This window comes from Melanerpes formicivorus, unplaced genomic scaffold (genome assembly GCF_026170545.1).
Source record: "Melanerpes formicivorus ecotype bairdi unplaced genomic scaffold, bMelFor1.0.p_v2 SCAF_3, whole genome shotgun sequence".
Taxonomy (NCBI): Eukaryota; Metazoa; Chordata; class Aves; order Piciformes; family Picidae; genus Melanerpes; species Melanerpes formicivorus.
Genome location: NW_027142355.1, coordinates 35,500,954 through 35,526,953, shown reverse-complemented (window position 1 = coordinate 35,526,953; position 26,000 = coordinate 35,500,954). Strand labels below are relative to the sequence as shown.

Genomic DNA, 26,000 nt, shown 5'->3' with positions numbered 1-26,000 from the left:
GATTGGTAACTTCAGCATTTCCTTATTGTTTAGAGCTGAAGGCTACAATATCTTGCTTATTTTTTTCCCCTGACTTTCTCCTGGTGCACAACTCTGATTTTCAGAGTTTGCACTGTGCCTGTTTGAAATCATCCTTCTTCAGTCTATCTCATCAGTATTGTCAGGACCAAAGAGATAGCTTTGGTAGCAATTTTAATAAGCAAGACATAAAAGGCATCACAGGGCTTTGCCATTAATTGGACTTCTTTTAAAAGCTGCCAGGAAATGTTGCCCTGTGCTGGATTTACTCTTGAGGCTTGCAGTATACCACATTACAAAGTAAATACAGTATGTAAGGTGACAGGTCCGAGACAGAATCTTAAATGGATCATGTGGGTATTCAGATTTTATTATGTTTGCAAAGTGCTGATCTGGAACAGGTTGTTTTTTATTCAGACAAATGCTTCATCTGGAAAGGTGTACAAAGCTCCACAGTTATGGTCACAAGATTCAACAAAACCCAACTTTGGCCTCCCCTGCCTCCCACCTCTGTCACAAAGGAACAGGCACATTTTACAGGTCACAGAGAAACAAAACCAAGAACTCAGACAAGAAACAGAGCAAAATAATGTACTGTGCCCCCAAGCCTACTCTTTGGCAACGCAGTGCAAGATTCTGAAAAGTCCTTGGCTTAGTGTACACTAACACTGAACAACCAAACTACCAGTTTGTTTTCAATATTATTCTCATCCTAAATCCAAAACACAGCACTGAACCAACCACTAGGAATGGTCACACCAACCAAAACCAAAACAGTGTCAAAAAGCAATATTTCACGTAGCAGGTATAAATAAGAACTGGTACTCTAGGAGCTTGTGCCACAACACGAAGGGACTGCTTAACACTGAAAATGACACATTAAGACTATGACGGAATCAAGGCTGTTTCTGTGACTCAGACCAATGTCAAAACAGTCTACAACAAGGAATCAACAAACTTCATTAGTGTGTTGTTCTGTTCTTCCTAGTGACTCCAAGTGTTCCAGCACTGTGGTGATCAGCGCAAAGGTATTAAACTCTTTTGAATTCTCAGCTTTGCCTTTCTACCTGGGAGACAGGCAGAGCCCCAAGGGATTTGGAATACAAGCAGCTATACTTCACTTCAGGACCTGACACACACGAAGTTGGGCAAGACTTCAGGCCTCAGAGTTCAGGAAACAAGCCCCTTCCCTGTAATATTCTCCCAGAGAATTCTAAATGTGCAAAAATCATTGTCAACTGTCAATAGAGACCAAATCACAATTTCAGTTTGTGCACCCTTAGCTTTTCTCTGCTTCCTCGCCACTCTTGCCTCTGAACCAATTTCTGGGAAGAATAAGATGTGACTGATGTTTCAATAGCTGTCTTTAACTATAAAAGTTCCCCAGGGAGGTTACAGAAATTATAGTGATTGCTGCAAACTGATGAAGGCCACAACACAAGCTTCTGACTTCATCTGGGGAAGCTGAAAAATATCAATTTTATTCTCACTGGTGCTAAGAGATTAACTTTCCTATAGCACTGTGTAGAAAAAGTCTAAGACTTACTACTGCCTAATCCTTCAAGTGAAGTGTTAAAAAGACCAAGTAGATAATGGACAACTTCTGTCCTAAAGCAAATGGCAAATGTCAACTGCAATGAGGTTTTACACAGCCAGGCCAACAGAGAGGGAGTGTTTTTTACTATAATTTAACAACTGCCTGATATGTCTGTGGCTTCCAAGATCTTTCTACTTTTATTCTCCAAGGTTCAAATCACATCCAGCTCCAGATCTGGTAAACATTTATGAGAATAGGTATGGAGGACACGAGCAAAGTCTCTGGGATTTTCAAGTCTTGTTGATTCCAGTGGCATGTTTACAGTATCACAGTATCACAGTATAACTAAGGTTGGAAGAGACCTCGAGGATCATTGAGTCCAACCTATCACCACAGACCTCATGACTAGATCATGGCACCAAGTGCCACGTCCAATCTCCTCTTGAACGCCTCCAGGGACGGTGACTCCACCACCTCCCTGGGCAGCCCGTTCCAATGACAAACGACTCGCTTAAGGGGGCTTCTGCCTTTTTTACTTAAATGTTTTATCTCCTTTACAGGAGATGAGAAAAAGATTTCCTTTATTCTGCTTTATTTTATCATGTCTATGATTCTTGTGTGCTTTGTAATTAGCAATAAGTTGCAACAATCATAGCATTGGATGGATCTTCCCAGTACTTTGCAATGCATAGACTTTTATGAATGACTGTCCTCAAACTATCTCACTTCAAATCCTTAACTACTCAGATAATAGGAAAGGCTGAATGAAGTAATTTATTAGAAATATTTAAGATCCACAGCACTTTCTGACAAACTTGAGGAAGCAAACCAGTGACACAGCTCCATAAATAGCTGTTGTGATTACAATTCATTTTTCTCTGCCCATTCTATTTTGTGTTTACTGTAATTATTATGTAAGATCTTTGCCAAAAATGTATGTATTATTTATTACAATTTTTACACTAAGTATTTCTACATCACTTCAGTCATGCTGGAGGCTTAATGCCTTTCTGAACAACCATAACGAGAAGAGGAGGAGAGAAGACTTGAGGAGAGGAGAGGAGACTCGAGGAGAGGAGACTCGAGGAGAGGAGAGGAGACTCGAGGAGAGGAGAGGAGACTCGAGGAGAGGAGAGGAGACTCGAGGAGAGGAGAAAAGAAAAAAGAAGAAAAGAAAGGAAAAAAGGAGAGGAGAGGAGAGGAGAGGAGAGGAGAGGAGAGGAGAGGAGAGGAGAGGAGAGGAGAGGAGAGGAGAGGAGAGGAGAGGAGAGGAGAGGAGAGGAGAGGAGAGGAGAGGAGAGGAGAGGAGAGGAGAGGAGAGGAGAGGAGAGGGGAGGGGAGGGGAGGGGAGGGGAGGGGAGGGGAGGGGAGGGGAGGGGAGGGGAGGGGAGGGGAGGGGAGGGGAGGGGAGGGAAGGGAAGGGAAGGGAAGGGAAGGGAAGGGAAGGGAAGGGAAGGGAAGGGAAGGGAAGGGAAGGGAAGGGAAGGGAAGGGAAGGGAAGGGAAGGGAAGGGAAGGGAAGGGAAGGGAGGGGAAGGGAAGGGAAGGGAAGGGAAGGGAAGGGAAGGGAAGGGAAGGGAAGGGAAGGGAAGGGAAGGGAAGGGAAGGGAAGGGAAGGGAAGGGAAGGGAAGGGAAGGGAAGGGAAGGGAAGGGAAGGGAAGGGAAGGGAAGGGAAGGGAAGGGAAGGGAAGGGAAGGGAAGGGAAGGGAAGGGAAGGGAAAAGAAAAGAAGCTCCATACTCCCCATTACAAGGGGGAACCTTAATTTAGTGCTATAGGAAGTAATGATACTTCTCAAACATGAAGTCTTTAGAAGCTTATTAACATGTTCTACATTTTTAATTAAATACTAATTCCTTAAAGTGAGAGAAGAGCCCACTTTAAACACCGGCGCTGTCCAAAATCACTAGAGTGGTATTTTGCCCTGGCCCAGCAACAAACAGCATTCATAGGCAGAAGAGCATGAAAACATAGGAAAGCAGAGGCTACACTGCAGCAGCACCAGCAGCTCCAGCAGCTCCAGCAGCTCCAGCAGCACCAGCACCCTGGGAGGAGTGAACTGGATGTGGGAGGTGAGGAAAAGCCTCCATGTTAGATCTGCAGAGTGCCAGAAGTTTGAGGGTAGTGGTGAAGAGGTGGCCCTGCTGTGCTGCATGGGAATGTGGTAACAGAAGGCAGTAGGACAAGCTGTGTCTCCAAAAGGACAAAGTGTTTATGCATGTAGATGTCAAACACAAAAATAAATTTAAACCACAGTTTGGGAATGCTCCAAGATGAAAGAGTTGACTTTAACACTTGGAGAGGGACTAAATCACAGTGATAAAATACTCAGGCTCAAAAAAAAAAACACCCAACATCTGGACTTGTCAAAAAATTCTTATTTGCAGTCCAAAAGAACATAAAAATAGGTTCACAGTGCACAGGAGCAGATGTTCCACAGTAAACTCTGCAAGTCGAGACAAAGAGACATCAGAGGATGACGCAAGAATTATCAGCTTTGCAAGAGATTTCAGATGTCATTTCTACATGCAGATTATGGCCAAGAAGAAGGGAACAAGAAGACTGCTGAAGTCTCCTTCAGATCAGAGTCTAATGAACAAGAGCTGAGAGCAGAAATATCAGAGGAATGTGTCAATGCACTGGAAGCAAATGAGCCATGTATTCGTTTAACATGTCCAAGGTGGCACAGCACAAGACCCAGCCATTTTAACACCAAAAGATCAGTGAAACATTCAAATCTCAAGACGTGTGATTCATTGGAATGCCACAGAGAATGAACAACTTGTAATTGGCTTAGAATGGATCAGAAGGTTTCATTTCCACCAAAGGCAAGAGCTGGAGAAAATCACAGGCCAAAATAGGCTAAAACAGATTTTAGACTAGACTAGACTAGACTAGACTAGACTACTTTTGGGAGGGTATCACAGTATCGCCAAGGTTGTAAGAGACCTTGAGGATCATCGAGTCCAACCTGTCACCACAGACCCTATGACTAAACCATGGCACCAAGTGCCACATCCAATCCCCTCTTGAACGCCTCCAGGGACGGTGACTCCACCACCTCCCTGGGCAGCACATTCCAATGATGAACGACTCGCTTGGTGAAGAGCTTTCTCCTCACCTCGAGTCTAAACCTCCCCTGGCACAGCTTGAGACTGTGTCCCCTTGTTCTGGTGCTGGTTGCCTGGGAGAAGAGACCAACCCCTTCCTGGCTACAACCACCTTTCAGGTAGTTGTAGAGGGCAATGAGGTCACCCCTGAGCCTCCTCTTCTCCAGGCTAAACAATCCCAGCTCCCTCAGCCTCTCCTCAGAGGGCTTGTGTTCAAGGCCTCTCCCCAGCCTTGCTGCCCTTCTCTGGACATGTTCAAGTGTTTTGATGTCCTTCTTAAACTGAGGGGCCAAGAACTGGACACAGTACACAAGGTGCAGCCTAACCAAAGCAGAGTACAGGGACACTATGACCTCCCTGCTCCTGCTGGCCACACTATTCCTAATGCAGGTCAGGATGCCATTGGCCTTCTTGGCCACCTGGGGGGGGGGTGTTGTTATTTTGGGGTTTTTCAATACAATACAATACAATACAATACAATGCAATACAATACAATACAATACAATACACCAGGTGGAAGAGACCTTCAAGATCATCACGTCCAACCCATCATCCAGCACCACCTAATCAACTAAACCATGGCACCCAGCACCCCATCAAGTCTCCTCCTAAACACCTCCAGTGATGGTGACTCCACCACCTGCCCGGGCAGCCAATTCCAATGGGCAATCACTCTCTCTATGAATAATTTCTTCCTAACATCCGGTCTAAACCTATCCTAGTGCAGCTTGAGACTGTGTCCCACTGAACCCATTCTTGAGAATTTCATTTGATGACTTTGAGAACTGCAGCAAGACTGAGAATGTCAAAAAAAGAGGCTCCTGACTAAGCTTAGATGTCAAATTGTTCAGACTTTTCAGGATGGTGATTCTGAAATATGCAAAGACATTATTCTATGCTGCCCAAATAAAATGCAAGGTGTTTTTGACAGTTACTCACCCCAGGAAATGAGGTAACATTTGTGCACTGTTATCACACATGTTGGGGGAAAAAAAACACCACCTACATTCTGCCTGCTCAATTACTGGAACAAGGACTGATCAAATATATATAAAAAAAAGACATATTTTCACTTCTCAACAAAGATAGAAGTGTTGGGACAGGTGATCAACATCCGTGTTCTTCAGCATGGGGCTGATGGGTGGTTTCAGAAAATAATAGATCATACTTCTTTTCAGTCAGCACTCATTTGGGAGACACTGTCTGCATCTTAAATAGCAAATGCAGTCTCTGTAAATTCCTGAGCCCTGTATCTATTTCCCTGCTCTCAAGCCTGGAGACCCGTGATAAAACTGGTATGGAAGATGGAGAGGAAAATGCTGACTTTGTTGTCCTCAATTTAATACAAGGTCAGAACAAAACTGGAATGTGCACTCAAACCAAAGGTTTTCAACTATCTCCCACATTCAACTAATTCAACACATTCACTGTCTGTGTCTCAAACCGTGGTCTGAGTTGATTTAACTCTAAATGCTTCACCCAAACTCACAAGATTTCTCTGGATTCATATTTTAAGCAGCTCAATGTGCTAAAGTTTACACAGATGACATTTTGATCTGACTATGCATTTATATAGCAGGAAGCGTGACAGATGGCTAAGAACAACTTTGCCCAGCCTGATGAATTAATGCTAAATAAACAAGGCAAGAAGTTAAGTTTAGATAGATGAAAGAGGGGAGAGAAAATTAATGCAGGAAGATATCCAAAGAGGGGTTGCCTATCCCAGGACCACTGGAAAGGACAAAAGTTTCCTTGGAATAGGGAAGTACCCCAGGAAAACACATCCAGTTGTGCTGCCTTAGTCAAAAAACTGTAAGTGCAATAGGACAGAAATATCTGAAGAGGAATGGGGTAGAAGTGATGGACAAGCACTTGAGACTCATTACTGACACTACTGAAAGCTGATCATCAATGCATTCACATAGAAAACATGGGCCTGCCTGCATCTGGCCTGTAAAGGTCTTGCGTGGTATTGGAAGAGTAACCACAAGACAGGCTCGGGATAATGATAACAAGTCATGCAGATTTTAGGCTGGAGCTGGCTCATGGTGTGCTGGTCCAGAACTTGAGAACAGTGTGTTGGCAGCACCCTGCAATACAGCACTTTGATATCTAAGGCAATGACAGTGTTTCTTTTTAAGCAGAACAGACCTTAAGTGCATAATGGTATGACATTAGTAAAACATTATCCTCATTTTAAAGGTGGACTGTAGATGTCACTGTGCTATAGGAAGACATGCATTAGCAGGAGTCACCCAACCCAGTAACATTAGCACAGTAGTTTATACAGCCCATCCATCTGAATTTCCAGACTAGATTTTCTAGGCTAGACTGCAGAGGGGTTCTCTCCATTCCTCCCCTGGAAACTGGGCCACTGCCCAGCTGAGACTGCAGAAGCAGCAAGCAGCAGGAGACAACCAGACAGAAGCTGCATGGACTGGGGGACCAGCATCCTCTTCAGCACCTGTTTAGGGATGGGATAGAATGGAATAGAATGGGATAGAATGGGATAGAATAGAATAGAATGGGATAGAATAGAATAGAATAGAATAGAATAGAATAGAATAGAATAGAATAGAATAGAATAGAATAGAATAGAATAGAATAGAATAGAAATTAACCAAGTTGGAAAAGATCTTCAGAATCATCGAGTCCAACCTATTACCCAACAATCTAATCAATTAAACCATGGCAACAAGCACCCCATTCAGTCTCTTCCTAAACACCTCTAGTGATGGTGACTCCACCACCTCCCTGGGCAATGCTGGATGCTGTTTAATATCTAAATCCTTCAACTAAAACCAGTTGCTGCTATGTACTTTATGAGCATATATACTATAAACACTGTACACTTCTGAGTACTTCAAAGCATTTATTGTCCAAGTAACCTGATTTTCCTGACTCTGACTCACACACAAAAAAAAAGATGCATTTGTGATCTGGAGCACAGGCAAATTTAGGATAAGTTTTCCATTCAGTCTGATATGTGACTGTGGCATAAACAGACCCTCCTCATGCCTTTCAGTCCCAGTAAGAATGCCAGTTTTGGGGTTATGTTGTGCATGGAGCAAGCCACAAGATTTAAAGTCTGGCCTGAAGCTTATGGCCCAACACTTTAATTTCTTTCAGTACCAAAACAAAACCTGTCCTGGGTGTGCCTCCAATCCCTGCACTGGAGGCCCTGCCTTTCTGTGGAGACAGTCATGTTAACTCATTTGAAGCTGCATACTGAGTCTTATTTGGAATATTTGATACAGATAGGCCTGAGCAATGAAAAGCAGCATATTCAGCAGAAGGTTAGCTACCAGCAGGGATTGTCTGCCTGTACCAAAACCTATTCATTTTACCCCTACACTGTCTTTAACACATCCAAGTGCCGGGTTCTGCACATTGGCCACAACAACCCCATGCAGTGCTACAGGCTGGGGTCAGAGTGGCTGGAGAACAGCCAGGCAGAGAGGGACCTGGGGGTACTGGTCGATGGTAGGCTGAACATGAGCCTGCAGTGTGCCCAGGCAGCCAAGAGGGCCAATGGCATCCTGGCCTGCATCAGGAACAGTGTGGCCAGCAGGAGCAGGGAGGTCATTTTGCCCCTGTACACTGCACTGGTTAGGCCACACCTAGAGTCCTGTGTCCAGTTCTGGGCTCCTCAGTTTAGGAAGGATGTTGACTTGCTGGAACGTGTCCAGAGAAGAGCAACAAAGTTGGTGAGGGGTTTGGAACACAAGCCCTATGAGGAGAGGCTGAGGGAGCTGGGGTTGCTCAGCCTGGAGAAGAGGAGACTCAGGGGTGACCTTATCACTCTCTACAACTACCTGAATGGAGGTTGTAGACAGGCGGATGATGGTCTCTTCTCCCAGGCACCCAGTACCAGAACAAGAGGACACAGTCTCAGGCTGCACCAGGGGAGGTTCAGGTTGGATGTTAGGAAGAAGTTCTATACAGAAAGAGTGATTGCGCTATGGAATGGGTTGCCCGGGGAGGTGGTGGAGTCGCCGTCATTGAAGGTGTTCAGAAGGAGACTTGATGGGTTGCTTGGTGCCATGGGTTAGCTGTTTAGGTGGGTTGGATTGGTTGATGGGTTGGACATGATGATCTTGAAGGTCTCTTCCAACCTGGTTCGGTTTATTCTAATAAAGGTTCATTCCCACAGCCCTTCATAATAGTTAGCTGTCTTCTCTGAAGTCCACTTTGTTGTCAATATTAACATGTGGAAACAGCACTGCTACTGGGTAGCATCTCCAGCCAATTGATGGAAACCATGCTGGGAGAAACCACATAGAACAAAGTAACCCAACAAAAAATGCAAGTAAAATACGGTGCAATGTGAAATACGGTGTACTGTGGTCTGGGATAGCAAGAAAGCAAGCAAGCAAGCAAGCAAGAGAATACTTGGACAACACAGGGTGACCAGCCCTTGTCTGAGTAATTTGGCATGGTTTTTTTTGCTCCATGCTGGTACATGAACCTCACCCTCATTTTCCACTGGAGTTGTGCTGTGTTGGGAAAATGCAATGCTGTGGAAATTCTCTTATCATAGATCATTTTAATACCCTTTGCTTCTTCCTCATATGTGTGGACGACAGATGCTTTATTCCCTACAGTCCTTAATGTCATCCAAGGCAACACCCATAACAGCTGGACCCTTTCTACTGCTTTCCAGTTCCCAGTAACAGCTGAGATTGGCTGAGTCTGTCTGTATTTACTTCATGACAAAAAAGTACGTACATTAGGATGGAGAGTGAAACTTAACCGGACATGGTGGGTGGTGGAGCTGTGTCAGATGTATAATGCACAGAGGATCCTTGGGCTGAGCTATGAAGGTGTGAAAAGATAAGATGGAGCAATGGTAGCTGATGCTGGACTTGTTTTCCACTGGAAACTGGTTCAGCTGTGTGTTGAACTCTTGTTCACAGTGTGATGAGATTTGGACACTGCAAGTCCAATTCTTCTCTTGGGGATGCTATTTTGGATTAAAATCTTAATTCCACTTGTAGCAGTGTGACAAGACAGTGAGATTTAGGAGTCAGAATCTCACTTGTTTTAGATCAGCATTGCTATGTCAATCTTGACCCACACTGGCTTTTACCCACCAAGCTGCTGGTCATGGTGCCAGCCCAGTTGCAGCAGATCAAAACACCACAACCTATAATGACTAAACAAGTCTGCTACTGCTATTCAACCTGGTTCAGACTAGTATTATAACTATGGTAGGGTACTGCAATCATTCCTGCAACTGCTTTTTAGATGTAGTGGTAGGCAATCTGAAGGCAATAATCACATTAGGCTTGGTATCAACCTCCTTTTAAGGTCATTGAGTTTGGTGTTGGAGTTAAATATGGAGATGCAGACATTTGTAGCGTAGATTTTGTTTGGGCCATGGGGGAAAGGAGTGAAAAGTCAGCTTTCTATCATAATAGAGCCTTCTGGACAATATTTCTCAGACAATTCTACACATAGTTCTACATCCATTTTTCAATGGTGCTGCAGTGACTGGTGGTAATTGTGGATCATTCATTAATCACAGATTTCTGTCCTGCTGTTGACCTGCTCTAGTGTGATTGCACTGGTGCATGCGTGGTCTTCAGAGACCCTCTGTGGGGAAAAAAAAAATCACAGAAGTTTCTGCTGTTCATCTTCATTGTAATTGTGAGTAGAAGGCTGTGCAATGTCACAGCATCCAGATTTGTTTTCACTGACTCACGTCTGCCTCTGGGAACTCTGAGTAAATGCAGCTGCTAAGCAGTCTTTTAAGCTGTTTGGTCACAGGTTGATCATAATTGCTATCAGAGAGCCAAGGCTTATAGAGCTTTTATGCTGAGTTCATATGCAATATGTTCAGTAGCCCAAGGGGCAGATTTCTACCCCGTGATTTTCTCTGCACATCTGTTCACTTACCTCCCTTTTTCTGCATGCTTATTCCTATTATCAAGTCTTATTTCTCCTGAAAAATGAAATGAGATCACTCTGGCACTGTGTCATTCAAGAAGGGAGGAAAAAGAAGAATCAAAGTTCCCCTCTTTGTTTCTTTGCTGAGTTGTATCTTCAAGAATCAAAAGCAGAGCAATTGATGATTCCAAATGCAGCAGTGCTATGAAAACAGATAGCTCCACACTGAAAACACTGTTAAGTAGATAAGTGCTATTACCTTTCTTCTGAAGCCTCACATGGTGTCAAACACACCTCCATCCTTCTGGAACAGATCACAGAACCAAGGGGTCATTCCTCTGATACAGTATCTGTGTCTTTGCCACTGGTGAAATATTTGTTATGAAACAACAATGTAAACCAAAACACAAAGGGATGTCACAGTATCACAGTACATTAGAGATTGGAAGGGACCTCAGGAGATCATCGAGTCCAACCCCAATGTCAGGAGAGAGAATCCTTGGAAGTGTCATTGTTGTTCCTTACATTATAACAAGGTACATTCATTTTCCTTAATTTTTACTAATTGCATAGTAAACATTATGGATATAAAGGAGTAGCATATGTTCCCCATGTTATTCCACTCTTGGCTTCAATTTTAAAAGAAAATTTGTCTCTGTGGTCCTGAAATCACTGTGCAGTTCGATTGACCTGTAACAAAAGTACTGCTTCTTGGACACATATTGTCATTACACAAAAATCATGAACTCAGCTACAGGGATGCTTTTACTGCATTAACTAATCCAATAGAGAATGCAGTCTAAAATTCAAATAACAAAGTTTGAAGGCGAGTAATTCAAGAAAATAGGAAGCAGAAAGAGCATAAAGAAGGATTCTTTTAGTCCTACAAGTATTGTAGTTCTTTTGGCATTTTCAGAAGGACAAGAAAACCCTAGCCCAGAAAACCCCGTAGTAGAGAAGCAGTTCTGCATGCTCAAAAATGTAGGATGCAGACTTAGCATTCCTAGCTGCAATGCAGTCCAAGCAAGACCATGCAACAGGGTACCAGAGCACAGCACATAGCAAAAGCAGTGTTTCTACCTGCAATACTTTAACCAGAATATAAGCATTAACCTGTTTGCATCAAGTCACTGTGGAGCACCTCAGCTCACAAGTGGCAGAAATTAGATGGGATTTTCAGTAGGGTTTCCAGTTTCAGCCATTGATATAAGAGGATTAAAAGTTTGGGCTTCCTACTGCATCACTGGCAAAATAAATTTAAGACATGTGAAGGACTTGGATTAGCCCAAAAACATCACCCTGGTCTTATGCAGTGAGAACAGGGTTTGGCAGAGCTGCTTGCCAGGTCAGACCCAAGCCACCTACTCTATGATGTTGCAGCCAGCCAGGTAAAATGAGACAGAAAATTATGACTATGAGACCATATCTGAAATATAATGAAAAACTAAAAGAAATTAACTTAGATTAGAGAATACTGCATCACTCAGATGTTAGCCTTTTTGGACACAGTTTTACATACATTACTGTGTAAGTTGTACATTCTTGTGAGCCACCAGGACACCAGCTTGTGAGCCAGTCACAAGTGCTTGTCTGTGAAGTGCATCTCAATGATCTTTCCTGAACTGCAGTACCACCAAAGGTTATATACATCTGACTGACCAGAATTATAAACAGCTGAGCACTTCTCTCTAGTAAAATGGTCTTAGAGCCACCAGGATAGACTTGATCTCTTCTGTCACATACTAATGACTAAAGACATGATCTTCAGAGGACTCTAACACTTGTCTTTTTAAGCTCTGTAATATGTAAGTTTGTTGTAGGCATAAAGAAATCGAAGTGCAATTTATGCTGTTTTCCACCACTCTTCAGTAATAGTGCCAAGAAGCTTAGCAGTTCTTTTCTCAACCCAGAGCCTGAAAAATAAGACTCTAAATTTGCCTACTGGCCTGCACTCTAAGTGCTTAGCACTAGAAGATAAGTGCCTATAAAATGGCATCCAGCTGTCAGTTCCTTACATTTTCCCTCAGAAACCCTAATTCTCCAAAGTCACATTAGGTGGGGATTTTGTTCCTTAAATATCAGCTGCATCATCTCACAATCTAGTCAAGGCTATTCAGAATATGAGGCACACGAGATTTGAATGATGTAGTTAATGCATGAAGCTTTCACCAAAGGGTGCAGCAGTACCAGCTCATTACTAGATCATTCATCTTCAACACACATTTTATAAAAGCACATCATGACATGAAACTCATGACAATTATTTCTGGCTTCACAGCAAAAAAAAAAAAGTATGAATAGGCAAACCACAACCTCTGAATACCTGTAGGATACAAAGTCCTAATAACCAAAAAGTGCCAGGTTATTTAAAGATTCAGTAAAGTTCATTAATGATTAGACATAGATTAGTTATTCCACCTTTAATATTTTTCCTAGTTGGCTCTTCTATTACAGACTTTAGAGCCTATACCTATAAAATGCTGAAAACCTTCATCTTCTCAGGGCTAGAAAGGCTTTGTTCTATAACCAGAAGAGGACACAGGTCCTGGCAGAATACACATTATGGTGATCACAGTGCTGTCCTGGTGACACTCAACCTCACAGGGGAGCTCTGGATGCAGCCAGTGAGAGAAGTGAGGTACCTCTGCATGCAGAAGTTTCAAAGAGCCATCTCCTGGGGCAGCAAGAGAAATCAAGCAGCAAATCCACCTTGCGGTCACCTAGGAAGCAGACTGAAGTCAAGGGAAATAGCTGATGCAGTTTATTCAGATTGCTAAACATAAACTGTCTTTTCCTTTGTATACCACCCCTTTAAGAGGGAGAAGTGGTAGTGGGGAGCCAGCAGGCCTGGGGTCCTTGCTATGGGGGTTGGAGCTCCCAGCACAGCACTGCTGCAGTACCCAGCACATGGCAGAGGAACTGACCACATGACAGGGCATGATGGAAATAGGTTATATTAGGCTGTGGTCAGGCACAGGTTGGAATTTCAGCTGGTCTTAACTGAAGTATTTCAATATGGTGTTGACTGAAAGCAGGAACTATGACACTTCTTTCCAAAACTGAGCAAATGTCACCACTGCCTCTCCTATTTGTACAAGAATTCAGTAGTTAAGACTGTTCAGCTAAGACATAAGAGACTTCATTTAATTGACTTCTCTCCTCTGGAGGATTTTAATCCCCTCTGTTCCACTTTCATAGAGGCTGCAAAACATGAAGTCTTAGGTGTGTAGGCTGTCATTGCTTTTAAAAGGAGAATGCATCACAGACAGGATAAGGGATGATTTTACTTGCATCCAATATGTGTCAACATTCCCAATCACAGGACCTTTCAATCTGTCAGCCAATCCTGGTGCCCGGAAGGAAAGCAGCTAAAAGGGAAATTATGTTGCTTCAGGAAAGCAGTTTTTAATTTAATAGTTTAAAAGAAATTAACAAATTTGAAACACACTCTTCATGGCCTTCACAATTCATTATCAGCTGAGTAACCAGAAGATAACCCACAACTCAGCTATATAGAAATCACTTCTGTTATGATTAAGCCAATAAAGCTGCATGATGTGAACATGGGCTCAGGTGAAACATTTCTCCACTTGTACATGGTCATCCTTGCCTCAAAGTGCAAGTGCTCCTTCAGGCTCCTCCAGTGATCTCACTCCTACCTATTCAGGTAATTTTTGTGCTGGGTCAGGGCCAGTGAGAACTGGAAGCAGTATTTTGGATGTAATCTGCTAACTCACATCCCTCAATCTACTGGCCGTGCCCCTGTTTGTGTAGACCAGGAGGCCACTGGCTGCCCTTGCTGACAAGTCACACGGCTGCCTCATGCTCTGCTCCCCAGACAGCTCCCAGGGAGTTGCTCCACAGACAACCCGACCCAGCCTGGGCTGCTGCAAGTGCGCTTCCTTCCCAAGGACAGCGCTGGGATTTGAACACACAACCACAAATGATAGGACTGAATTGAAAGTTTTGTCTGAATGACTTTACAGTGACATCTCTTTCCCTACATTGTTTGTGAATAACAAGTATATTAGTTATAACTTACAGGAATCTATTTCTATGTCTATAAACACTGATTAATTTATCTATACATATATATATATACACACACACCCCCTTCATAACAGCCCTCAGTTTTGCTGAAGCAGCACATAGGCAAAGCAACTGGTGTGCCAGAGAGTGTCACTTTTCCCTTTACAGAATTACAGAATCAACCAGGTTGGAAAAGACCTCAGAGATCATCAAGTCCAACCTATTACCTAATACCCAATACCTCATGACAACTAAACCATGGCCTCAAGTGCCACATCCAATCCTTCTTAGAACACCTCCAGGGACAGTGACTCCTCCACCTCCCTGGGCAGCACATTCCACTGGCCAATTACTCTTTCTGTGAAGAACCTTCTCCTCACCTTGAGCCTAAATTTCCCCTGGCGCAGCTAGAGACTTTTACACCTACCAAGTGCGTTAGTGGTGGAAGAAACTCCCAAATGTGGTGCTGGAAGAGCCCTTCTCCAGGAACTTGTCATTGCAGTCTTATTTTCCTTGTGAGAGCATAATATAGGTGTGGTGTAGAGGAATTTAATTCCCTTTATCAATTTTTTTGGTAAGTCCATTTTTCACTGTCTTCTACTAACCCCTGTGCGATTGTCTCAAATCCCAGTTATCATAGTATCATAGTATCAGTCAGGGTTGGAGGGGACCACAAGGATCATCTAGTTCCAACCCCCCTGCCATGGGCAGGGACACTCCACACTAGATCAGGCTGGCCAGAGCCTCGTCCAGCCTGGGCTTAAACACCTCCAGGGATGGGGCCTCAGCCACCTCCCTGGACAACCCATTCCAGGGCGGGGCCTACAGGAAGGCTGGGGAGGGACTTCTCAGGATCTCAGGTAGTGATAGGACTAGGGGGAATGGAATGAAGCTGGAGGTGGGGAGATTCAGGCTGGATGTGAGGAGGAGGTTCTTCACCATGAGAGTGGTGACATGAGAGGAAGGTCAGATATCTAAAATTTTACTCATGGTGACTCTCTAACTAGTTTGATATCTGGTATCATAGATGTCAGCTTAAGAAAAGCCAATTAAAAACAAAGCTATTATGCAGTGTTTCTCTCACAAGAACACCTCCTTTTCCAGTAGTTTTGAGTTTAGGAACATGCTTAGTTGGGGTTTATATGTGGATTGCCATGGTAGCAGACGATGAGCCTCTTGGTCATGAATTTGCCCTTAAGTCATTTATATTTGTGTTTTCTGTTAACTTCCTATAGGAATGAGTCTAAGCATCTGTGGAAAAAATATTCATCCATAACATTATTACAGAAACCCAAACTTCTACTTGAAAAAAAGAAGAAACAAAAAAGAAGCAAAAGAAACTTAAGCTGCAATGACTTTGTTGATGGTCTCTTCCTATTTATGATGTGGATGTCTGTGTTTCATACTGTCAAAAAATGGAAAAGGAGGCAGTGAGTGCATAGTTTCCATTGGGTTTATGCTTGATCCAACAGAGCAGTGTGTTTGTATCACTCTGTTTGGAAAGTATCCACTGTGAGAAGCGTCCAGATGGAAGAGGGGATTACAGTCAATTTACTGGTGGCTGTGGGCAGCCAATGGCCAAGCAGAAGAGTAACATGCTGCAAAAGCATCCAAGACCCTGGCAGGTCATCACCCACTGCAGACACAGCCCCCTGCTGAAGCTGCTAAATTGTTCCTGTAAATGCAGCACCGTGCAAAAAGCGCCTGACTTGTTTCCATATCTGGCTGAGCTTGGAAAGCAATTTGGCTGCTTTTATGCACCACAGACTCTGATAAACATCCTGCAGAAGCTCAGCCAGATTCCACTTCCTCACCCCATGAGCTTATTAGTGAACTCTCACCACTTCCTTGTCTTTTCCTCTCTGAGCAGCTGATCAGCTTCACGGGAATGCTCAGGGCTAGAACACTCCAGCGCCAGGTGATTCAGGGCAGGGTGTCCATATCTGCATGATCCACCCCATCTGCATGACACCCAGGAGCCAGGGCTTTCTACAGTAGTGACCCCTTGTAGTCCATCACTGTGCAGGGACACTCCACAGCTCTGGTCAAGCTGCTGCTGCCTGCTGTGGGCTAATGTCTGCCATGCCCCATCTGGGCTGGCTCCTCAGAAGACACCCAAGCAGACACAGGCTGGATTTTGTTTCCACTAAGCAGAAGATCTCAATTTCCTATAAAACAAGTAGCTGGCTGTGTATGCTTCTGTCAGAAAGGTCATGCTCAAACAGCTTGAAAAGAGCTGGAGACAGAAACTTTAAGTGCTTGGGCCTTCTGCCATTGACTTCTGCTGTGGGCTTTGGCTTATTCTGTAGACCTCAACTGGACCTGAAAAATGAAGGCAGATCTGAAGACAATATGTTTCAGAAATGGTCAGACAGTAAAGTGGCCATTTGTAGCAGTTTTTTGCATTGTGCACAGAAGATTGTAACATTTAGCAGATTGCTAATACATGAAAATGAACAACCTGTCTTTGAAAGACCTGTAATTTTCTTGGAGTATGCAAAATACTCATTTGCAAGATAAACTGATGAAACAGAACAGCCAGGTTTTAGTTCAGGCATTGACTCAAGCACAGTCTCTGAAAATTTCCCAATCTCATTCAATCTAGGTTACAGACAGAACTTCTCCTATGTTGCTGAGCCCTGCTCTTTGATGGTTTTGCAGCACGTGTGGTTTCTTTCAGACTTTGTGGCTGTTTTGTTGGGGGGCTTTTTAATATTGACAATACTGAAACAGAAGTTTCTTCCCACTGCCACATGGCACATAGAGGTTAAAATCCGCTAAAAACAACGTGGACATATTGTGATTGATCAAAACAAGGTGGCAGAAGTAGGGGTGAGTGTGCAAAATGCGTACTCAGAAAGATAATGAACAGCTATGCTAATTAAACTATTGTATTAATTAGAATGAAAAGCAAGCCAAGAACTAATCAGAAGAATCAGTGGCTGCTTAATATTGTTGTTTTCTAAAGTCCTTCTGTTAAATGCTCATATGAAAAGAAAGTGATTGTAACTCAAGTTCAGCAACCATTCTTGTATGAGGCCACAAATTTCTGTGTCAATTAAAGAAGACAAGTTAATTTTTCTTATGGGTGGATCAAAGGAGCCAAGGGCACCAAGGATCTGGGCATATTGCTGTGTTCATAATTTTATATGTATATCTTGTTGTCCTCATATTGACAGTCTCCATAGGTAGCACAAGTCTGTGCCATGCATGCAAAAGTGTTTAAATACCTGACATAGGTCTGGAAGATGGCTCAGCACTTTATCTGGGGACTCAGCAGAGGCAGGCATAAGAGCTGGGTACTCTGACCAGCTCACTGCCAGCTTTCTATAAAATCATAGAATCAACAAGATTGGAAAAGACCCCAAAGATCATCAAGTCCAACCTGTCACCAAACACCTCATGGCTACTAGACCATGGCACCTAGTGCCACATCCAATCCCCTCTTGAACACCTCCAGGGATGGTGACTCCACCACCTCCCTGGGCAGCACATTCCAATGCCTAACAACTTTCTCTGTGAAGAACTTTCTCCTCCCCTCAAGCCTAAACTTCCCCTGGCACAGCTTGAGATTGTGTCCTCTTGTTCTGGTGCTGGTTGCCTGGGAGGAGTGACCAACCCCCTCCTGGCTACAACCTCCCTTCAGGTAGTTGTAGACAGCAATAAAGTCTCCCCTGAGCCTCCTCTTCTCCAGGCTAAACAATCCCAGCTCCCTCAGCCTCTCCTCATAGGGCTTGTGCTCAAGGCCTGTGTACATCATGATGTTTCATGGTCTTTACATAATAAAAGCTTCAGAGCCTATTCTTGGCATCGATGAATATTACAGTGGTTTCAGAAGTAAGGCATAGAAGACAGTGATGGGTTTTGTTTGAGAGGAAGAAGGTGGCTGAGATAGCATCAGAATCAATGCAGGATTGATGACCTTTTTCACTGTTTTGGAAATGCTTTCAGCTCTGAGGGCAACTCTGTGTTTGGCCTGCCAGGCTGTTCTTCTTCCCTCTAGTATTTGGGACAAACATCACTGTTTGAGCCTATTATTAAAATTGTAATGTCAGAAAGAATTCCTTTTTAATAATCTTCTGGATTTTCATATTATTTATGACATTGGATGGGAGGAAAGACAATGAAAATACCAGACACAGATGTATTATTCAGCAAAGGGAGTGTTACATCACAGATGGTCATGCCAGGGTTTATGGACCTCAATGGAAATAAGTGGATGTAGATCCACTTAGGCTGTGTTTCCTCAGCCTGCTTGGTTGCCATCCCAGACCACTACCATTCCACAGGACATAGCAAGGATAGCTGTCCTACAAGTGTACCTATCTGTAAGTAATACAAAGTTTTGTTTTAAAGATTACAGGATTGATGCAATGGAAACCACAAGCCTATTTGGTTTCTCTCTTAAACAGTATCAGACAGCAGGAAGGAATTGAGGATACCTCAGTAGGAAACTAGAAGTCCAACTTATCTCTGCTGACCAAGCATAGCTTGTTTCTAGACAAAACAGGATTTCCTCCTGAGATCACTGGGAGTTTGTGAAAACTCTAGCAATAAATGTGCATACTTTTTTAGAGAAGAGCAAGTAGGGCAGAAACACCACTAGCTGCCTGGTAAAATAATAGCAATACCACCTTCTTTTTTTCTTTCCTTCAGTGAAGAGCATCAAATCTCAAGACCAGTTTTATCAATAAAGCTTTCTTCTGCATTCAGTGCAGCGATTTATTACATTCCTTCACAACAGGAGTCTTTTACTCTTGGCTCATCTGCAGTATGTTTCAATTTTAATGAGTGTTTAGGCAAATCTGAAATTCCCCATTCTGATGGTAGGAATTAAAAAACCATATATAAATAAATAAAGACCCCACCCAAGCAACCCAAGCAAAAAAATTCTTGTCATCTTTTACAAACAATGCTCTTGAGAATGTTGCCTGTGCTCAGGTAACAGCTCATCTTTTAATGGCTATGTCTCACTCTGAAGACATAGGATAACTGATAGTTTTCAAATAGCTGATCATTGTGGTCACAGTTCTATTACCATCCCAGGGGTAATCAGATTGTTCTTCACATCCTTATGTATGGTAACAATAATGTTGGTGTAAACAAGTTCCTGAACAATAGAGAAGTATATATTGTGCCTATGTCTTTGCACTGAACTTAGATGATTAGGACATTGCTAGCACAACAGTTTACAAAGTTACCCCTCTGTGTGGCCAAAAGAATTCTATTAGAAGTTGTGAGTGTACCAGTGATTTAGCCAATCACAAGTTATTTTTAGTTTGATGCTAAATATGGAAGTTATAACCCATTTAGTGTTCCAGGCTGAGCAGGCAAAATAGTTAACTGCTTTATTATCCAAACCATTACTAAGAGATTTCCATTTAGCACCATTTGCATTTGGTATTTCAGTGTGAAAAGGAAACAATCTTAATTTCCAGAAGATTCAGAGCAGTTTGATTGTTTCCTTTTCTATGTGACATGTAGATTGGATTGATTGAATTCTGGGCCCCTCAGTTTAGGAAGGATGTTGAGTTGCTGGAACGAGTCCAGAGAAGGGCAACAAAGTTGGTGAGGGGTTTGGAACACAAGCCCTATGAGGAAAGACTGAGGGAGCTGGAATTGCTTAGCCTGGAGAAGAGGAGACTCAGGGGTGACCTTATTGCTGTCTACAACTACCTGAAGGGGGGTTGTAGACAGGCAAAGGTTGGTCTCTTCTCCCAGGCATCCAGTACCAGAACAAGAGGACACAGTCTCAGGCTGCACCAGGGGAGGTTTAGGTTGGATGTTAGGAAGAAGTTCTATACAGAGAGAGTGATTGCCCATTGGAATGGGCTGCCCAAGAAGGTGGTGGAGTCGCTGTCGTTGGAGGTTTTCAGGAGGAGACTTGGTGGGGTGCTTGGTGCCATGGGTTAGTTGTTTAGGTGGGTTGGATTTGTTGATGGGTTGGACGCGATGATCTTGAAGGTCTCTTCCAACCTGGTTTGGTTTGGTTTGGTTTTGGTTTGATCACAGCATAAATATAGGTATCTAATATCCTTTTCTCAAGTTTACAAGACTACTTACCTCTTTAGGTTTTAATGTAGTCAGTTGCATCGTTTGTCTTTTTGCTTATAGTCATTCATTATGTAAGATTAACCTTTGTAAAGAGATAATTTGCAATTGAAGTGGCATGACAGAAACCAAGTGCAAAAAAATACTTGGAAAAGTGCCCATTTTAGCATATTAATTCTGCCAAGTGAGTTGATAATAAGATTGAACTGGATTTGAAAGATTAGGGAGACTTGGCTTAGAAGGATATAAAGGTCAGTTCCGTACATTTTACTCATCTGTTTAACGAGAGCCAACATTAGAATTGTTGTCTGTACTTTCATGATGAACTCATTCTCTAATCTTCTGTGGGGAAAAGGGTGCCAAAATGTTAAAATAAACAAATAAATAAATAACTCTGAGAAGTTATTTCCATTAGCTTTGGGTGCTGAAATTGATACACACAGGCCCAAGGATTATTAACTCAGCACCTTATGTGTCAGGGCCTGCCCTGTGTTAGGTGACCTATGTGCAGTGAGAGCATATTCCCACTACTCATCTTTAAATGTTTGTAGTTTATGCTGGAGACTATAGACAAAGGAACATGGCAGAATTAAATCACAAGGTCAGTGAGAGCCACCTTGCTGGTCCTTTTACAAATTTTGCAGAAACTCTTTCTGCCTGTTTTAGCTGCAAGACAGACTGCACAAATTTTTGGAAGCTGAAGTGACTGACCACAAAAAACAAAGTAACCGAGAAAAGCAGACAGACACAACCCTGATGCAATTAGCAGCTTCTCAGTCCACCAGATTTGTCTGTTTGATGGATAACCAAGCCCTGTTTACAGTTTCTAATGCCTGTTTCATATTTATCATCCTCAAAGCAAAAAATCTTAGCAAATTCACATGTATCTCAATGTTGCTAAGACAGAAGAAAATCACTTTTTGTGTTTGCTTGTTTAGAGTCACACAATTATAAGGCATTGAATGTACCCTGTTAAAAATGTCTTGCTGTTATTCCATCATTACACCTTTATGTTCCTGCAGTTTTTCTCTGCACCTATGGCACACAGGTTAAACATTTCTGTAATAAACCCAAAGCAATGCATGAAAGTAAAGAATTAGAGCAATCAATCCACTACTTCCAGATGTATAGCTGGGATGGATCAGACCTTTTTAGTCGAAGGGTTGGGAATAAAATGCCATTTAGTCATGGCATTTGCTGTCCAGATACTTCCTAAGGTGAAAATGTTGTTTGAATCTTCTAACAACTGAGCCAGGTAAATGAGCCTGGAAATTCATATTCTGGGGGGGACATTCTGAGGGCAGATGGCTGGAAGGACATCTCCAGTACAGGTTGGATGCTATTCCATGAAAGCTTCTTGTTCTACATGATATGAAATAAAACTGTTACTTTCTTTTAACAATCAAAATCGTCATTGAATGGAAGGAATCAGCTTTGTCTTGAAAATAGGATTTAGTTATTATAAGTGCTTTTAAGACATTGTCTTGTGGAAAGAGGACTAGGTTCTTTCCCTTTCATTTTCTCCCAACCTTCCTTGACTCTAATTAGAGCAATAATTTAAGCAGGCATCATCTAGCTGTAATATTTCTTTCTAATGTGACTGGCAGTTCAGTAAATCTGAATGTCAAGAGCAGAAAAGAGTCAGGAGATTTAGGAGATGCAGATCAATCTCTTCCCCCTTTCAGATGCTGCATAATGCTCCTGCCCCATTCCTCTTTCAGAGAGATTAGCCAAGTGTGCATGGAAAGGGGAAGAAACCTGAACTACAGCCAACTGCCTGAGGTGTGAGGTGTGGAACAGAGCCCACGCAGCAGCTGCATTTTCCCTCCAGGAGCCTCAGAAAGCCCTGGCCCTTTCTGATAGTCCCATGTCCTGGCATGACTCTGCTGAGGACTCATTGTCATTGCACAGCCTGTTTCCTACTAGGAAAACAGGGCAAGCTTAGCATAACAGCTACCTTCTCTCTGTTCAGCTGACCAGATCAAAAGCCAAGCAGACTGGAGGTGTATCTGCACACCTAGACATGAGCTGCAGTGGGGAACATGAATCAGTTGTTCTTTCTATCAATTGTGGCAAAGGGGCTGTAGACTCCCACAAGAGAGACAAAAATGTGGCCAGTGGAGCAGGAATGTTCAAAAGGTCTTTTGCCAGATCTGTCAGAGCCATAAACATTGTTTTATCACTAGCTTTCTTGTCTCCAGAAAACATATTCAGCAACCAAAAGTTATGTTCCAGCTGTGGCCTTGGTCATGTGTCACCTCTGCACAGACCTCCTTGGGGTTTCCTTAGGTGAGACATGACTAAACTTCTGGATGGGACAAATTACTCAACTACTGTAGTATGAGGGATAGACCAAGGTCAAAGGATCAGGCAATAGGTCTTTCTGTTTCCTTCAAGCTTCTAGCAAGGAGAAGGCGCAAGGTCAATGTGTTTCACACCTTCCTCTAATATGTACTGAATTTAAAAAGGAAGGCCGTAAAAGGTGACTTACAGATAGAGTTGAACGACCTTCATTTTGCTCAGCGACTGATTTTGCAATCATAATAAATCTTAGATTAATATCTCTGCTGTTCAAGGTGGAGCACAGTTGTAGAAAAAGGTACAAAATATTTTATTCATAAGTCAGGCAAGACTGGGAACTCAATCTGATTGACTGCACTGACCTACTTTTCATAAATACCTGATGTCACCCAGCTGTGCTGGCTGTCTCAAAACTGATAGTACAACAGGTGAACATGCCTTCCTGGCCACTTCAGAGCAGTGAGCTAAAGCCTGGGTTTCAGTTCCAGAGTTTCCCTCTTTGTGTTTGATTTTAATTTATTGCAATGACAGAATGATTCCCGTCCCCCCAGCCCCCTTTGTTTTTTAGTATCTGGCTTTGATCAGGCTTGCTGTCTGAGTACTTGCTAAATGTCAAAAACCTTTAGCATGAAGCACTGTAATCACGTTGCTGTCTTTCTTGCAGCCTGTAATTGTAGCTAGATTGGCATCTCTACACATAATTTACAAAATACCTATGCTGCTTCTCTGTATTATTACAACCATGTCCTATCCATTATATACTATTTCTGTGGTGGATTTCACCTGTGGCAACTCAATATCCTGAAGTGGAAATTTCCAATCAGCTAAGTCTTTTCAATATTAATTTACAGATGCTCCAATGACTGCGACCGATTTGAAACCTCTGACAAAACGGACTTTGATATCGTCTGAATCTTTGCACCAAAGCTGAGACTGAGTTCGTCTCCATATTTTGTTTCTCTTCTTCTAAGTAATAGCTTTTTCTTTTTCCCCCTGTGTGTTTATTCCTCACTGAAACACAGCACTCTCTCCCCCTTCCCCCCTCCCCCTTCTTTTTTTTAAGAGCAGCATGCTCATGTTACTTGTGCTAATGAATTGGCATTTCTAAAGCAGAATGTATACCGTAGCTAAGACGACTGCTGTGAAAATGCCTGAGTTGCTGCACTCTCTAAATAGAGCACAATTATGGCATACGGTTGGAGTGCTTTTATCTGTACTGCCACTGCTGGAAATTTAACTGTGTATGTGACCTGAATATTTAGAGCTCAATGGAAAATTCCATAAATGTAGCGTAGCTTCAGAGAGCCTAACAGCTGTTACAAATATTACACCCATTATACATCATTGGCAAATTATACATATGAAGCCCCTCTCCCATCCTGGCTGTATTCTGTCATTCTTAACTATGCAGCATTTTTAAAGTCCCTTTGAAAAGTGCAATGAGTCTAGGTGCTAAGTAGCTTCTGTAATAATTCAGTGGTCGTTTTTCCTGTCTGGGCTGCCCAGGGAGGTGGTGGAGTCACCGTCCCTGGAGGTGTTCAAGAGAGGATTGGACGTGGCACTTGGTGCCATGGTTTAGTCATGAGGTCTGTGGTGACAGGTTGGACTTGATGATCTTTGAGGTCTCTTCCAACCTTGGTGATTCTGTGATTCATACTCCTTCCTGGCTGTATGCAGTTAAATGCTTGAAGCTGAAAAGGTAGGAAGAAACTCTATCACATGTAGACCACACTTATTGGGTACTTTTGTTTGCTTAGTTTGATATGCATGCTAAAAGCCACTACCTAGCTGAGCAAACACAAAAAGAGACGGAGCAGCTCTTGACACTCTTAGAATCACAGAATCATGGAATTGTCAGGGTTGGAAGGGACTTCAAAGATCACCCAGTTCCAACCCCCCTTCCATGGGCAGGGACACCTCAGACTAGATTAGGTTGCTGAGAGCCCCATCCAGCCTGGCCTTAAAAATTTCCAGGGATGAGGCTTCCACCACCTCCCTGTTTCATATTATAGTGGAATGGAGCTGAGATGTAATATATTCATAGATGCTCCCTTTGACTTTTACTTACTACAGGAGTACACTAACATCCTAGGGCAGTGCTGCAGTATGAACTGCAGAAACAACCACTAAGAGAGTTTATAAGAGCAAAAGAGAGTTTGGAAAGCTTATTTATTTATTTAAAATACTCAGTAGTTTAACTAAAATTACATTAATTGCAGACTGGTTTCCTAACTAATGATTCTTCCTGCCCCTTACTTAGAGTTCAGTTCCTACTATTTTTATGCTTTTGGAAGATATTTAAAGACAATGTAAAGAAGAGAAATATACTAAATGTGGTGCATCCAGCTGCCATTGACAACCCACTGCTATAGCACTGCCAACCAGCTGGATGAGAGGGAGAGCTAGTTAACATCCACCTGGGTGTCCATGAGTGCCAGGCCCAAACTCAGTAACACAGAAGTACCAAAGTTCATGGGGGTGTAATGGCAGATTACTACCTACCTAAAACCAACCTCTGTGTGGCAAAGTAATTTCTTTGTGAAGGGAAGCAAGAAAGGTTGCAATTTCCAACTCTCTGCCTACAGCTGAGCAGAGCAAATTCTGCCCACATCAGTCCAAACAGTGTTTGTCTATCACAGTTTCGTGGTCATCCATGGGCACCCCATGTCTCAAGGCCATTTGTTCCAGCACTCCTCTGTCCTTATCCTTAAAAAGTGCTGTTTGTATGCCTAATGTCTAACTTGGATCTCCCTGCTGCAATACATGCACATCTCTACTTGTCCTAAAGGAGTAGAAACAGAACAAATTGTTCTATTCCTCACTGCAAGGCTGCCTCACATTACTCCCCATGGTAAAACGGTGTTGGCATTAATAAGAATTGTTGCCTCGGTCTACACAATAGCAAGAAGGTTTCATGTGAGGCTCTGTCAGTAAAAATGGGAGACAGAGGGAGCTAACCTATCTAAATTAGGTTAAAGGCAATCTGCCTTCAATTACACAGCACTCAGCACACTGGGATATGTGGAAGCAGAGCTAAGATTAATCCTTGCTCCCATGAGGATGGTG

The 26,000-nt window shown here is 42.9% G+C and overlaps 1 long non-coding RNA gene across 3 annotated transcripts in view; it reads right to left on the bottom strand.

Moving 5' to 3' along the window:
• Nucleotides 1-26,000, bottom strand: part of LOC137459403 (uncharacterized) — a 148,003-nt gene that overhangs the window by 78,861 nt on the left and 43,142 nt on the right. Inside the window, exon 5 of one of the 3 annotated variants that reach the window (XR_010992298.1) lies at nt 10,813-10,917. The exons of the other annotated variants lie outside the window; for them this stretch is intronic. This is a non-coding gene — a long non-coding RNA (uncharacterized lncRNA). The remainder of the gene's footprint in view (nt 1-10,812; nt 10,918-26,000) is intronic. 3 annotated transcript variants of the gene reach the window in all.